Below are 14,783 nucleotides of genomic sequence, written 5' to 3'. Positions count from 1 at the left end.
TCCAAAAACCCCTAATGTTATCAGTCACTGATATTTTTGTCACGTGGATGTACTGGGCCTGGATCGTCGTGACAAACAAGACCTTTGTGAATGTGCCGAAACCTAAATGGGAGAACAGTCAGCTTGACCTTTCTGTGAAATCCTAGTGGAGAACACAGTGAAATATTTTAATTAGAAAGAGATGGAGTTGCTAAGAACACACACTGATCAGGCAAAGCCCCCAACTGTGGGCTGGAAGGAGGGAGGCGAACATAATGCAAGGCTGTTGTCAGACAATAATCATGAATCATGTAACTCTGCTCTGGGATAAAGAGCGGGGGGCTACCTCTGCAAACTAATTTTTAGCTTGCATTCTACACAACATAATTCCATTTCAGTCAATTTATTCATGTTCATGTTCAGTATAAACTTCAAACACAAAATAGCATACAAAACATAAACACAGTGACCACTTTATTAAGTACACCTGTAAATTCTAATGCAAGCCAATGCAGTAGCTCAGATATAAATTTGAACTTTACAAAGATAATAATGTTCAACACAATGTTTTAATGGTGTAGTCTGCATTGTGTTGAACTGGACTGCTTTAAATTGTTTTTTCTAATGTTTAGGCCACCTCATTTTCTGCCTCAACATCTTTCTTTCGTCTGATCAATGGCAGTCCTCTCAACATAAATATTACTCAATGAGCTCATATTGTCAGCCTCAATATACAATTTCAACAATACTTTAACAGCATTTTAAGTAATTCCTCAAACATTTGCCCAGTTTAACTACACATTCTTAAATACAAATGTAGTTTAATGTAGTACATACAGTACATTATGGCTACAACTAATGAATACTTAAAGCTTAAGCTGACATTTTCATATTGCTTGACTTGTCCAATTAAGAGCCCGTAAGATAAAATATTTCCGTTTACTATCAAATAAGACACAGAAAAGCCACAGATCTTACAAATGAGAAGCTGTAACCAGGGAATGTTTGACATTTGTGCTTGTGAAATTACTGAACCATTAATTTCTAATTGAAATAGTTGCCAATTTTTATTCTGCTGACTGACTAATCACCAAATTCTTTCAGCTCTATAAGTGCATGTATTAGTTATTTTTTAAATACAGCATTCAATCAGTCTTGACTCACAAAGCACAAACAACAGGGTCAGGCACATTTTTAATGAATGCTGCTGTTTGTCCTGTATGTAGCAATAATGAATGGTGTTGTGGGTGCTACATTTGATATTAGTATAATCCTATTTGATGCATGCTTTTTAAAATATTTTTTAGTATTTCTACAAGTTCCTAACTTGTTTATAGTGTTTGAAGCTCTTTACATTTTTCTTAACTCTTCTTATCCATCCTAATTGGTTCACATTGGTGAATGTGTCACAGTGGGTGATTGAACCTGGGTCTCTCACACCACAGGCATGTGTCTTATCCGCTGTTCCATCACCACCATTTTCTCTTCCACCTGCGCTTTATTCCTGTTTCTTCTTTACCTCTGTATTTTGTCACTGTACAAATACATACAGTAAACTCCTGTGTTGGCCCTGTGGGAACTGTTAGTGTTATGCGCTGCCCATTGTGCTTCACTATACAGACACACAGTTTCTCCAATGCAGTAAAGAGTGCAGAAATGTCCCTTGTAGCATGTCACTGCTATTGACAGATACCATGTAAAACTCACTGAGACCAGTGAAGCAAGGCACCAGTCAACCTCCGATTCACCTCCCTGACTCCCGATGACCGGCTCTGATGTAAACAGAGTGCCAGCAGAGCACTTGTTTGACCAATACAATATGCTGTCTGTCTGCTGCTGTGATACAACTCTGCCCATCGTCCAGTTTCCAGCCTACACTTTGAATTTCCATCAACTTGCATCACTGTGAGTGACTGCTGTGATTGGGTGTGTGAGCATTTCATTATTGTTACACTTCAATTATTGGCGAGAGATTAAGAGCTATATGAGATACGAGAGATATTATTTAGCCTGACAGCATTCAGATGAAAAACCTGTTGGAGGACCCAGATGCTACTGGTTTCATCACACAACTCCAAAGAGTTTTTGAGGTTAAAAAAAATTCATTTTTAAATTTTTTTTTAGCTATTGCAAACAGACGAACGGGTAACACAGTGATACTGATCTGCTGAGGCTAACAATAATGTTCAAACACGTCAGGCTTCAGGGAGTATGCTGGTTGGGTTTCATTAAGTGTAAATATTTTCAAGAGAGAAATAGCCTGAAATGAGAGAAATCTATGGAATGAGAATGAGGGAAAGATAGAAAGCCAATGAGAAAAAAGAGAACAATTGATGTTATTTTTTCTTTTTTTTAATTCCTCGAGCCATCTCTTACTCTGCAGCCAGCTCAGGATGGATGAGCGTGTTTGCTGGATGATGGAGCTTTTCAGCCCTGGTGGTGGCTGCAGTCCTTGTTTCTGGCTCTGACATGAAACTATGGGCAGCAGCCCCGGGCCCACACTGCCAGAGCACTGTGTGGACAAGGATGAAGCACCCACCACCGCTTAAGCTCCGGTTCCAGCAACAACACCCACATAAATGGCCTATATGGACTTTTAATAAGTGTTTGAACAAACAGGCACTTGCATCTGCTTCTGTTTGATGTGTTTCAAGGGCGTAGTAGTTTGTTTGGCAGAGTGGGCTTGCACCTGCCGAAATGCATTGCCGGGATGATGATAGCATTTGACTTCGATTGAGGGCTTTGCGACGGGCAAGGCATGAATTGTTTCATCTTTGTTTATCAATGTTTTTCCCATGGTTTTCAGCTAATTGCAGAGCAGAGTGGCTTGCAGAATGCCTATTAGTGCCGTGCTGAGTTGAGAGACAGGCCAGTGAAAAAAAATACATTGCTCATCACTGAAAAAATGAAAACCCACAAGCACTTACCCACATTTGTATGTTGAATAATTCTCCTCTACGTTCTCCTAAATGTGCACAGGCATACACATGCTTGTGTGCATCCACATCCACTGAGAGGCATAAAGACAACGGGCAAAGATAAGAAGGACAAGCCTTTTGTTTTCGAGCCCACACAGAGAAAACGAAGCAGTACATGTGAGAGTACATCACTGCCGGGTATGTGTGTGTCCTTGCATTATCTGTTGCTGGTGTTTAAGTGCTCCTGAGAAAGAAATAAAGATGGGAGAGAGGGAGGGTAGAAAGAGAGGTGAGGTGAGGAGAGATGAGATAGAGGAAGGGAGTAACGGAAGAGGGAGAAGGAGTGGACAGGGGCCCTATATCTCCAGAGTCCCCCTCCACAGCCCAGGGGCAGTGACACAGCAGCAGCAGCTGCTTCTGCCTTTTAGAGCCACAGTCACAGTCATAAGAAGCAACATTTATCCCCCCAGCAACAACTACCAGCAACCGCTGTGGACTAATCAGTCCACCAGTCCTGGCTTCAGCCCAGCCGAGGGAGTCTGACTTTTCCCCTCGTCAGGCTTGATCAGTATCGATGCTGATATACACAATAGTTAATGCGCTCACTGGGCTGAAACGTACAATACACAGGCAATAATGTCCTACAGACAGGTCAGGTGGCCCCATATAGCAGGGTTAATTCCCTGCCATGGTGGCCATCCTCCTGTACCCCAGAAAGCCATTGAATTTGTGGAGGTCTGGCAAAGGCCGGCAGGTGACAAATGAGAGGGGAATACAGAGAGCAATACAAGATGGTATGAGACACGGTTTGTTGGCTCACTGTTCTCTGTGTGTGCATGTGTGTGTATGTTTGTGCTGTAATTAAATCATGAGAGCCTGTGTTTTGGAGCACTGCACATGGAGCCTAGACTGGATTGGGTGCTGACTCCGTGGGCTTGACTTAATTACAAGCAAACACACTGTAATTACCCACAACCGCACCTGGACGGCAGTGCCAGCTCTGACAAAGGTTGTCCAAACATTATTTTCAACAGGAACAGTTGCAACTTGCTCTAGTAAGCATGTTTAGAGGACGATCCAATGACGTTCCCTGATTATCTACTGTATGCATTCAGCTTGGACAGTGCTTTAGCTGAACCTTCGCTCAGGCTGTTTTTGTCCATTAGTAAATAGATAAACATCAGGATACTGTCAGTACAATATGCCATTGTGTTATTATAATACTATGATAATATTTCTATGTCCTCCAGCTGGGTGAAATTTGTCACATACGTGCACATCTATCCTGTTATTCAACTTACTGGACCACGCCGTAATCTGTTCGAGCAGCACACAGCTGTACAGACAGACATATGGTGACACATGGTTGCACGCACACACACACACACACACACACACACACGCACAGATTCCCCTTTGAGGACATCTACACTCATAAACATACCCAGGCCCTTGATGTATACTACATTAAACTGTGTCTGGCTGATTTTCAGATCAGCTTGTTTTCCAGATGCAATCATTTCGTCTTGCTTCTTAACCAGCATGGCAGCTTACAGACGGGGCCACCAGAAGAGCCAAGCCTTCTTGTCACCCTGGGACCCAGATCTGAACCTAGATGTCACTTTCATGCTAACAGAACACCAGGACAAAAGAAAAAAAAGTGGTAAATGTCATAACTCTCTAAAAAAACGTACTTTGAAATTTGGATGGGATTTTTTTTTGTGATGTGATTTAAAAATTTTGGTATGCCGTGAGCCTCCAGTACACCTTTAATGCAGTCACAGCAGGGAGTGGAGAGAATGTACTCTCGTTACAGGTGGACGCTCTGTCACGAAGGGGCTTTTGAAATGCTATATGAACAGAAGTAGTAGCAGCAAGTGACAGCATAGCTTTCAGGTGAGCGGTGTGGCAGCAGGCATGGCAGCAAAGAGTGAGCAGAGCACTGACAGCTTAAGTACACTGCCATGGTTGAAAGGTTGCTTTGGATATATGTTGCAGGGAGAGGAGCATGTAGCGACAGTCTTGACTGCCTTAAATAGCTCACAGGTTTTGCTTCATATATCTCCAATTTTCTTTTAAATTTTCAGACGAACTAAAGGTTAATTTTGGGCATCCTTATTTAAATAAAACATTTCACAGCTCATTCGATTATCTGAAAAATGCGTCGTCACAAAGCTGAATACAAGTCAGTTTTTCTTAGCTAAGGAAAATGTGACGTTTTGGAAATACATGATTTACATAATTTTCATAATCATTAAGCCATTCAGTGTCCCCCCTCCTGACCTGTATGGAAACATTTAGACATTTGGATACATTTGTTATTTTTCTCCAATCACTTATTCCTATGTTCCCTCTAATTTGTCACCCATCTGTAGCTTTCACTAGCGGCCTAATAGAACTTCAAAGAAGTGGAAAATATCAAAATGCTTTTCACTCTAAAATGTTCACTTGATTTCCCTGACCTTTGGTGTCAAATTAAAAGTTATTTACTGCACAAAGTGATTTATTTGATAGTGCTTCCTACCCACTCACAAATGCACAAACAAGCACAAATCGTAGATACACCAGCACAAGCTTACACACGCTCTCCTAAACACATGCTCAAGTAGATTCCCGCACACATTGCACACATACTGTATACTCACAAATAGGAAGAAATGCACTCATAAAGGGAGCACACAAATGTGGATACACACACACACCCCATCTGGACAGGTGCACATGCTTGCAGTACTGACACAGGAGGATGGAATTGAGAAGCTGACACATGTAAACAGAAGCAAAACATACTATACGGTTTATTTCCTGTCTAATATTATTAGATACCAGAAACAGGAGCACTGATGTTACACTCTTGTTCTGCATGAAATGATGTATGTGCATATGTGAATTCACAGCCAAACACACATGAGAGTTTCAGTAAAATGTGAAAATTGAAATGGGGCATAGACGGACATACACACTTTCTGTCCCTGCCTCTTGTCAAGATGAATCCATTGAGAACTCTGCATGAAAATGGGTTTACATTCCTACTTAAAATCATTAAAAAGGAAACAGTCTCTGTGGGAAATATTACATATTACAGTTTTTGTCACTCGCTTTGGTACATTTCTCGTATCATCCCTAACATTTGCAAAACAGTAAGTGCATTTCTCGAAACATATCAAACAAACAGCACAACAAAGTGGGTTACCTGCAAAAGCCCGTAACTTGCTCAAAATACTTCGCAAAAGCAAATCTGTGTGTCATTGAACATGTCAATGCCATCAGAATGACTAGTCCTTGTGTCATTGTTTATGAACAAGATCAAAATGTTGAGTCATGTTATCAATATAACAGTGTTATAAAGTGTTTTCTGATGTAAACTATGGCTAACGTTTTGATGAGAATGATTGAAAATGCACAAGGCTGCACTTTTTCAATATGACATATCAATTTCAACAGTATAAAGTTATAGATTGCAAGAGATTGGACAGGATTCACAGTTAAGTTTTTACTGTTCGTACTGTACAGTTTTTCTAGCTTTGGTGCATTTTTGGAATCATCCTTAACATTTGTAAAACACTAAGTGCATTTCTTGAAACAGGTAGTACAAACAGCACAACACAGTGGATTACCTACAAAAGCCCATAACTTGCTCAAAATCCTTAGTCTATCTCTCAAAAGCAAGTCTTTATGTCATTGAACTTGTCAGTGCCATCAGAACGACAAGTCCTTGAGTCTCGTTTATGAACAAGCAAGGAGAGAGGACAGGAATCACAGCTATGCTTTTACTGTTCGTACTGTAATTTGTTGACAGAGCATGTCATTATAATACAGAAAAGAAAGAGACAGGACTGTTGCATGGGATACACCCCTTTGGCTGGCATTCCAGTCTGTTGGATCACAGATTCTCTTCCACATCACGACAGATATCTTCATCAATTCAGGACACATTTACAAAAAAATTCTAATAGACATGTATAGAATGTCTATCTATATATACATTCATATATATATATATGGAAGCCCTAAGTTACGGAAGCCCTAATCAAACAATCAAACATTTTTTTACTCTGCTTTCTTATGATAACGGAATAATTTTCTCATGATTTCAAGTTAACGATAATGGTAATTATAGTGTGGCTTATAGTATCATTGGTTAGCTCACTTAGTAGAGCACAGGACTCGTGTATTTAAAGTTGTGTGTTCAACCCTCACTGAAGACTAACTTTTTCTTTTTTATATTTTTCATAATACTCTTAAACAAAGTTCTTCTGAAAAGACACTCACATTACTGTAAAGCACATGCTGGATGCATTCTGGCGTTTGGTCCACATCCACCAACCTATGGACTTTTCATTTCCTCATCATTCCCAGGCAGAGGAAATTCCTTCTCATTCAGGGGAATCCATGTAACGTTACACATTTCCTGACGGACGAATCTTTGAAATAGCCGTCGGGAAATGTGTGATTGGATTCCCCTCAATCTCTTCATAACAATTTTGCTGAATTGGATAATAAATAACACACAAAAGAAGAAAAAGAAAGTCAACAAGAACCGGAGTCAAACTAATAAAACTGAGCCCTCTGCTCTACCAACTGAGCTAACCAGTGACACTAGTAATTGCTTTGAAATTATCCTAAAGAAATGCACCAGCCAGCCCCTGTATTATCTTGTGATCACGAGAAAATTAATTATCCCGTTGTCAGGGGAAAACAACATTCTGATGCAATGCTACTATATATATATAGTAGCATTGCATCAGATCCATGTTTTCTGCTCTAGTCCATGAATGTCTTATTCCAGTAGCCCATTTGTCATCAGGTTGCCCTGGTTCCCTAGCACCTGACACGGACCTTGTTAACCCGGGCGACGTCCGAGCCGGTATGGCTCTTGTATTTGCGGTGTCACTCATGTCTGAGGTAGTCTGGTAGCATTAAGGACCTTGCCTAAGGGATCACCTGGATAACCCCCGCCCTGACCGGGAATCGAACCCACAATCACCTGTACCAAAGTCAGTGGCATCAGCATGACATAAGCAATTGATAATGTAGGAAACAGCAGACAATTGTACATAATCATTTGCATCAGTGTGTCAAAGCATTTGCAATTTGTTCAAAACAATGAGAAATTGCTTTTATGATGTGCACAAGTGACGAGATGATGTGGAGGTAGAACAAGTAATTTTGAGAATTTCAATTCTGATCTGAGAAATGCACCAAAGCGACTGAGAAAAACTGTACTTTGTTGACAGACCATGTCATTGTGATGCAGAAAAGAAAAAGAAAGGACTGTTTTACAGCACTGCATAGCATAACAGAAGACATTACAAAATTAGAAATGTAAGTATGTGAAACACTCCTTATGCTGATGTTCCCGTCTGTCAGGTCACAGATTCTTGTCCACATCACAATGGATATCTTTATCAATTACAGTAAGGAGACATTTACAAAAAAAAAGTATAATAATGTATAGAAAATATGATTGATAGAAGTACATACATCTTCTGGCGTATATTATATATATTGCACTATTCACTGCTCACTGTGTATTGTTACTGTTCACTGTGTGTGGTATTGTGTATATCGGGTGAATGATTGAGGGCTGTGTTGCTACCGTAGTACGAAACAACATTTTGTTCAGCTGTCTACTTGAATGCGAAGAATGAGAATAAAGTTTGACTTTTTTTAACTACGATTTTGACAACGTGTTCATCCATTTTGCATGTAGTGACTTCTGCAATGAACTTGTGCCTAGATGTTTTGGGGGGTAAGACTATTCAACAGAGAACCATAAGAAACTGATAACGTAGGAAACAGCAGACAATTGTACATAATCATTTGCATCAGTGTGTCAAAGGATTTACAATTTGTTCAAAACAATGAGAAATTGCTTTTATGATGTACACAAGTGACGAGATGATGTGGAGGTAGAACAAGTAATTTTGAGAATTTCAGTTCTGATCTGAGAAATGTACCAAAGCAACTGAGAAAAACTGTAATGTTTATGGACACTTAAATCCCCTACAGCCTCCAGCTACAGTACATTACTTTGCCCTGTTCATTTTTGTATATGATTTGGCTTCGGCAAAAGCTGCTACCATTGTACCTCATAACACATCATCACGTGATCATAACACATATGCGCAGCCACAGAGCATGAATTAGATCTGAGGTTGACATAGGGATGTAACAGATCTGTTTGACACTGGATCACCCACTTTACATTGAGCTGAACAAACATAAAGTAGATATGGTAGTGGTAAATTCTCAGAGACTTGCAGAGACTTTTAGTTATGACCTTAGTACCATCAGCGCCAAAGTTCAGAGCTAATGCAGGAAGTAGTGTGCATAGGGGAAAGCAAGTGTATAGACATGTGACCTTCAATTAATGTCCACCTTTATGTTCCACCGTCATAGTTACCATGTACATATATTGTAGAAATTGGGAATAGATAGATAGATAGATAGATAGATAGATAGATAGACAGATAGATAGATAGATAGATAGATAGATAGATAGATAGATAGATAGATAGATAGATAGATAGATAGATAGAGCACATGCATATATACATACGGTGGAAACGTGCATGCATTTACTATATAAATGCATGCTGTTTTGCTTCAGTGATTAGAACAGTGAGCTGCAGACATCAGGCATGCATCTGGAAAAGACAAGACTCCTCTCTTCACCACGGGCCCGGCCACTCCACTTGAGCTGATTGATTTCCCATCAGTTCTGTATCCCTGATAACTGCCTGCCTTGAGGGCTGCAGTGGCTCCAATATTTCACCGCTATATACCTGTACAGCCACACTCTGTTTAAAGCATGGTTTTTAATGTGTGGAAGCAAGTGTGTGTGTGTGTGTGTGTGTGCTTGTAAGAGGTATGGGTGGGTATATAGCAGGCTGTAACTAAGTAGGTGTATGTGGGCAGTGAGTCTGTGCTTGTGTGTGTGGAACAGCACAAGCAGCTACCTATATGGCGACATTTGTGGGAATGTCATCCAACCACCACACAGATGGTGCAGAATTTCATGATACCACCAACACCTACCTGTCTTACTCAACACTGGCAGTGACAAGTCAAAATCCACATTGGCATATTTGTTTTCTCCTCCAGCTTCACACTCTTTAAAGATTTAAAGTCTTTGATTCATAAGCGTCCAGTGTGGCTATTGAAACTCTGCTTGATGAGATGCTGAGTAGATTGCCAAATTGCCCTCCACCAGAGAAACTGCCATTTGGGGTTGGATTGATTTAAAAAAAAAAAAGCTGGATCTAATCACACATTGGTTCTTGCCGTGTTAAAGTGCGGTACCGACAGAAAGATAAACTTCTTATCTTCCATTCAAGGCAATTTGCATCTCTGTTGGAATAACAGCAGTAACTGAGCTCTTTACCTGGTTACCTTTTCCATTTGTTGCCAAAACCATTATGCCTGTTTTTGCTGTGCATAATATTATCTCTGAGGATGCTGCAGACAAAAAAATTCAAACAGCAGGATAGTTTAAGGGACCTTTATTCTAGGATGTAAAACACTAGCTGTTTTCTCTTAGATAAAACTGCAGAAATGTTTTCACTGCTGCCTTGTTACATATAAAATGTTTTATCTTAGAGTTCTTTTAAGTTAGGCTTGGATAAACACTTGATTAACACTTAAAAAGCCAGTGAATTTTCTGGCTCCTCAGGGAACACCAACAACCCGTTAACTGAATAAGTTGGATGTGTGAACACTGCCTTCTTGCCTAATGTTGAAATTCCCTGGTTTGTGCAGAAGTGTGCCAATGAGAAGGATCCAAAATGTTAAAAAAGAGTGAATATTTTATTTGACCAATCATAGATACTTATTGTTGTAAGTACGTAAAGTTTTATATCTCAGTTTTGGTTTTACTTTTGTGCTTCTGGTTGCATATACTGTGTGTGTGTGTGTGTGTGTGTGTGTGTGTGTGCATTTGCATGTGTAGTGATTAGAGAGAGAGGCAAGCAAGCAAGCAAAGAGGTGCCAGTTTTTTTTTCAACTGTGCTTACATTAGCATAGATCATGCAGCAATTCATAATACATGGCTCGTTAACAAGGTTGGTATTTTTGATCCATAATTAAGGAGTATATTTTCAAAGAGTTTCCAGAGTTAAACATGTGATGGTTGCAGGCTGCTTTCCCCTATGCCACTCCCAGGCCACGTTATTGTAGAGTATGGTAGCTATTGATTCACCCTGCCATTTGGCTATTGATTGGAGTGGACGCCATTATGTCAGTAAGATTATAGCTCTCCGAAGCACAGTGATTCTGAAGTGGAAAACCAGTGGCTGAGAACCGATGAGATGAGCTGAGTGCTTACTGCATCAGATGGAACAGCAGCTGTGTTTCAGCTAATGACATAGAGCGTAGCACAGCACAGCACAGCACAACGCAGCACAGCACAGCACAGCACAGCACAGCACAGCACAGCACAGCGCAGCACAGCACAGCACCATACAGCTTAGCGTAGCCCAGAGTAGAGTCTAGCACAGCACGGACAGAGCACTTTAATTTTTCTACTTTCTATGTGTGCTAAAGGGAGCTACAACACACAGGGGAGTGAAAAATCACATTGACTATTCCGGACACACAGACTTTTTATTGGTGCGGCTCATTGCAGCCTAATATTCTCTGCGACAGACATTGCCTCCCAGATTGTCTTCGGTTGATCATTCAAATTGACCACAATTCACTATGCGACGGGATGAGGGGGAGGGGTTGTGGAGTGAGGAGGGTGAGTGGGCATTCACTGCCTCGGCCTGCTCTCTGGCTTTCACACTGGCCCACCATGTAGTTGTAGCAGTGTTGAATTTAATTGCGTTACTAGCAGGGGCCTGGATTTTAAGAGGCCCATAAATGGAATTCCAGGCATGCAGTAACATGATCCACTGTGCAGTGAACATGTAAAGTGCACACTCATGAAAAGCAACTCAATCTATGTAATGTGAAAATCTAAAGCAGAGCCCATCATCCTGCTTTCTCCTGGATGGCAATGGGGGCTCGTAACTGATGACGCCAAGGTTGTGTGTTGTGTCATGTTTTTCAGTGAGTCACAATTTGAGACAGTGCACAAGTGAAGAGGTAACCCTCTGGGTGGCAAATGACTGTTAAAGTGGCCTTGCTTTTATGGTACGAGATACACCTCCACATAAATGCCCTGAATTCAGTGTCTGACTTGCTATCCAACCCTTGGAGTTCTGACTAGGCAAAGGCAGTTTAGAGAGAGGTAACGGGCAATTGTGTGGCCTGCCCTCTGTAGGGCCACTATTCTAATTCAAATTCATAGTCTGTTTATTGGATAATAAATTGAGCATGAAAGATTAATTTGCATTTAGTTCATCATCTCCATGATATAGAGCAGCAGTTTCTATACACTAGTGCCCAGAGCTTAATAACCCAGAGACAAAACTGGCATATCAAAATGTGCTTTCTTTCTTACAAGGACACTGGAGTGGAACCCTGTGGCAACATCCCTGCTATGATTCACACGCCTTGCTTCCTCCCACCAAATTCTTGTCACTCACAGTCTCAGTCAACATATCACACACACTTAACGCCGAGCCGAGAGTTATCACACATTCAGTGTAATCAAAATCCTAATGAACATCATTAAAATCAAGGCTTTCAAAACCAAGACTTAACATCACTGGGTTTACACAGTCAGGGTGTGTGTATGCTTACAGTCTGTGTGTGCGTGCGTGTGTGTGTGTGTGTGTGTGTGTGTGTGTGTATGTGTGTGTGGCTATCAGAGCCTGTTAGAATGCCGCGGGCAAAATGCATGGGGGTCACCTCTTATTCAAACAGGCCTGACATGGGCATTTTTCTCCCTTTACATTTTCAGAATTAATTTCTTTGTGCAAAAGCAGCATACAGTTCGAGTGCTGCATGGAGCAAGCGAGAAAACGGAAGCTGTGTGGCCACATCAATTTCAAGCATCGGTGTGGTAACCAAAAGGTCAAAATAATGTCTAATCCCAGCACCAGTTAATGTGCAGCTTGGATTACAAGGATGTAAGTCCTTCAGTGTGACAGTGTGACCAACACATGAGGCATTAGGGTTATAACTATGGATCCAACCAATGAGTATTTTCATTATCGATTATTATGTTTATAATTTTTTTGATCAGTCGATTAAGCATTTGGTCAGATGGCGGCACTTCCAATAAACAACATCGATGGCCACATAGGGCACCACCCAGAAGGGGTTAACATTTTTTTTCACATTTTGAAATGAAAAAAAAAACAAACCTCTAGAAATAAGTGAAAGTGAAAAATGTCTACTAAAGTTCCAACTATTTAATGTCCAACGAAGAAAAGCAGAAAATGTTCATAAACTTAGATTCCCTAATCATTTGAGCAAAACATCTTGACACATACCTATATTTGTCAAACATTTTAAGCATTATAATGGACAGACCTGTAAGATCAACTTTTGGACTCACTTGGTTAAACAGGCCCCTCAAAGGTCCATGCAGCAACCATGTTTCCTGATGAAGTGCCAATAAAGCTAAACCCACAGGCTGCCCACACATATTAAATCACGCAATTAATCGCAAAAAAAAACGTTATACAATGTCAATGCATAGGTTAAAAGGCAGCAGCACCTCTCTCGTGATCATTATCCGATAGTCATTCTGAAATATCGGTGTGGTGAGAAAGCACTGGGCTTCGCGGGGGTTATATATTTTCTTAGTGGCTGCTGGCCGCGTGCCCTGGGGGTGGTGTGAGCATATGTGTGTGTGTCGGGTGGTGGTCGTGGGGGCCTCAAAACATGGATGGGCTGATTTTCCGCGCAGACTGGAGGCACGAGCCACTTCTGCCTGGGCACGCGCTGACTCTTCAAAATAAAGAGCTGCCTTAAATAAAACTGACGGAGAGCGAACGAAAGCTCGCCTTATACAGAAACACAGGGCTAATAATAATAATAATAATAATAATAATAATAATGTTTAGAGATTACTGCAGCCTCCTTTGCCACAGCACACCTCATGAATCACAAACTAGCCCGGTAGAAAGTGGCAGCACTGATGACATTTTCCCTTTAAACTCATAGGCTAACAAACTCGGCTGAACTGCTTAAAACACTGAAATAAATTAACCCAGCCTAGGCTATTCCCATTTGTAGCTGCTCATGTATCTACCCTGTCTCTCTCCGAAAGCAGTCTTGCGATAAGTCGTAGCACGTTCAACATATTGTGGTGGTATTGAGTGATTTTTTTTCTTCCCGACTAACAAGAAGATACAGGCGAAAAGCTGCAGTTCAACTCTGCCGGCTTACCTTCAGCGCACCTTTTAGTCTCTGTCCGGGTTGATGAAACGCTTAATGACTGTCCAGCGTGCTGAAATGCTTCTAGTCTCTGTCCAGGGTGCTGAATATCATCGCAGGCTCCGGAGAGGCTTTGTAAATCCGCTGCGAGGAGGCACTAAAAACGCCGGTCCAACAACTGCTGCTGCCTTCAAGTTACGTTGAACGAAATCCTATTTCCAGCCGCGTGTCCATCACAACAAAGACAGCGCGAGAGACAGAACGAATGTGGCTCAAAATGGTTTCAAAAATTGTCATGTCAAATTTAAAAGGTGAATCTTAGGAGTGCAGGCTGCTGGCTATGTGGAGCCGCTTTGGCAAATGCAACTGCTGAGGCTTCTTCCCTAGTTGCTTCTTCCTCCGGATAGGCTCACCCCCCACCCCCACCCACCCCCTCTCTCTCTCTCTCTCTCTCTCTCTCTCTCTCTCCCGTTTCCTAGTCTCCTCGCTCTGTCAATCACTATTCAATTCAAATACGTTGGAGTGACAAGAGGGAAACCAATAGCCTCTAGTATCCTACAAGCTAATACACATGAGCAAATTGCTGCCAATAGTTAAAGAGAAATCATTTAGCAT

At 41.2% G+C, this 14,783-nt stretch overlaps 1 protein-coding gene across 1 annotated transcript in view; it reads right to left on the bottom strand.

The window, feature by feature from the left end:
- tmem121ab (transmembrane protein 121Ab) overlaps nucleotides 1-14,541 on the bottom strand; it is a 41,179-nt gene extending 26,638 nt beyond the window's left edge. The window contains exon 1 of the mRNA XM_038726199.1: nucleotides 14,181-14,541. The gene's annotated coding sequence lies outside the window, so the exon portion shown is untranslated. The remainder of the gene's footprint in view (nucleotides 1-14,180) is intronic.
- Nucleotides 14,542-14,783: the final 242 nt, after the last annotated feature.

The sequence above is a fragment of the Micropterus salmoides genome, unplaced genomic scaffold, assembly GCF_014851395.1.
Source record: "Micropterus salmoides isolate LMB-PRFRI ecotype aquatic unplaced genomic scaffold, ASM1485139v1 Ms_hic_scaffold_18, whole genome shotgun sequence".
NCBI classification, from domain to species: Eukaryota; Metazoa; Chordata; class Actinopteri; order Centrarchiformes; family Centrarchidae; genus Micropterus; species Micropterus salmoides.
Note: the sequence above shows the minus strand (reverse complement) of the source record. Positions and strands in the feature narration are given on the sequence as shown.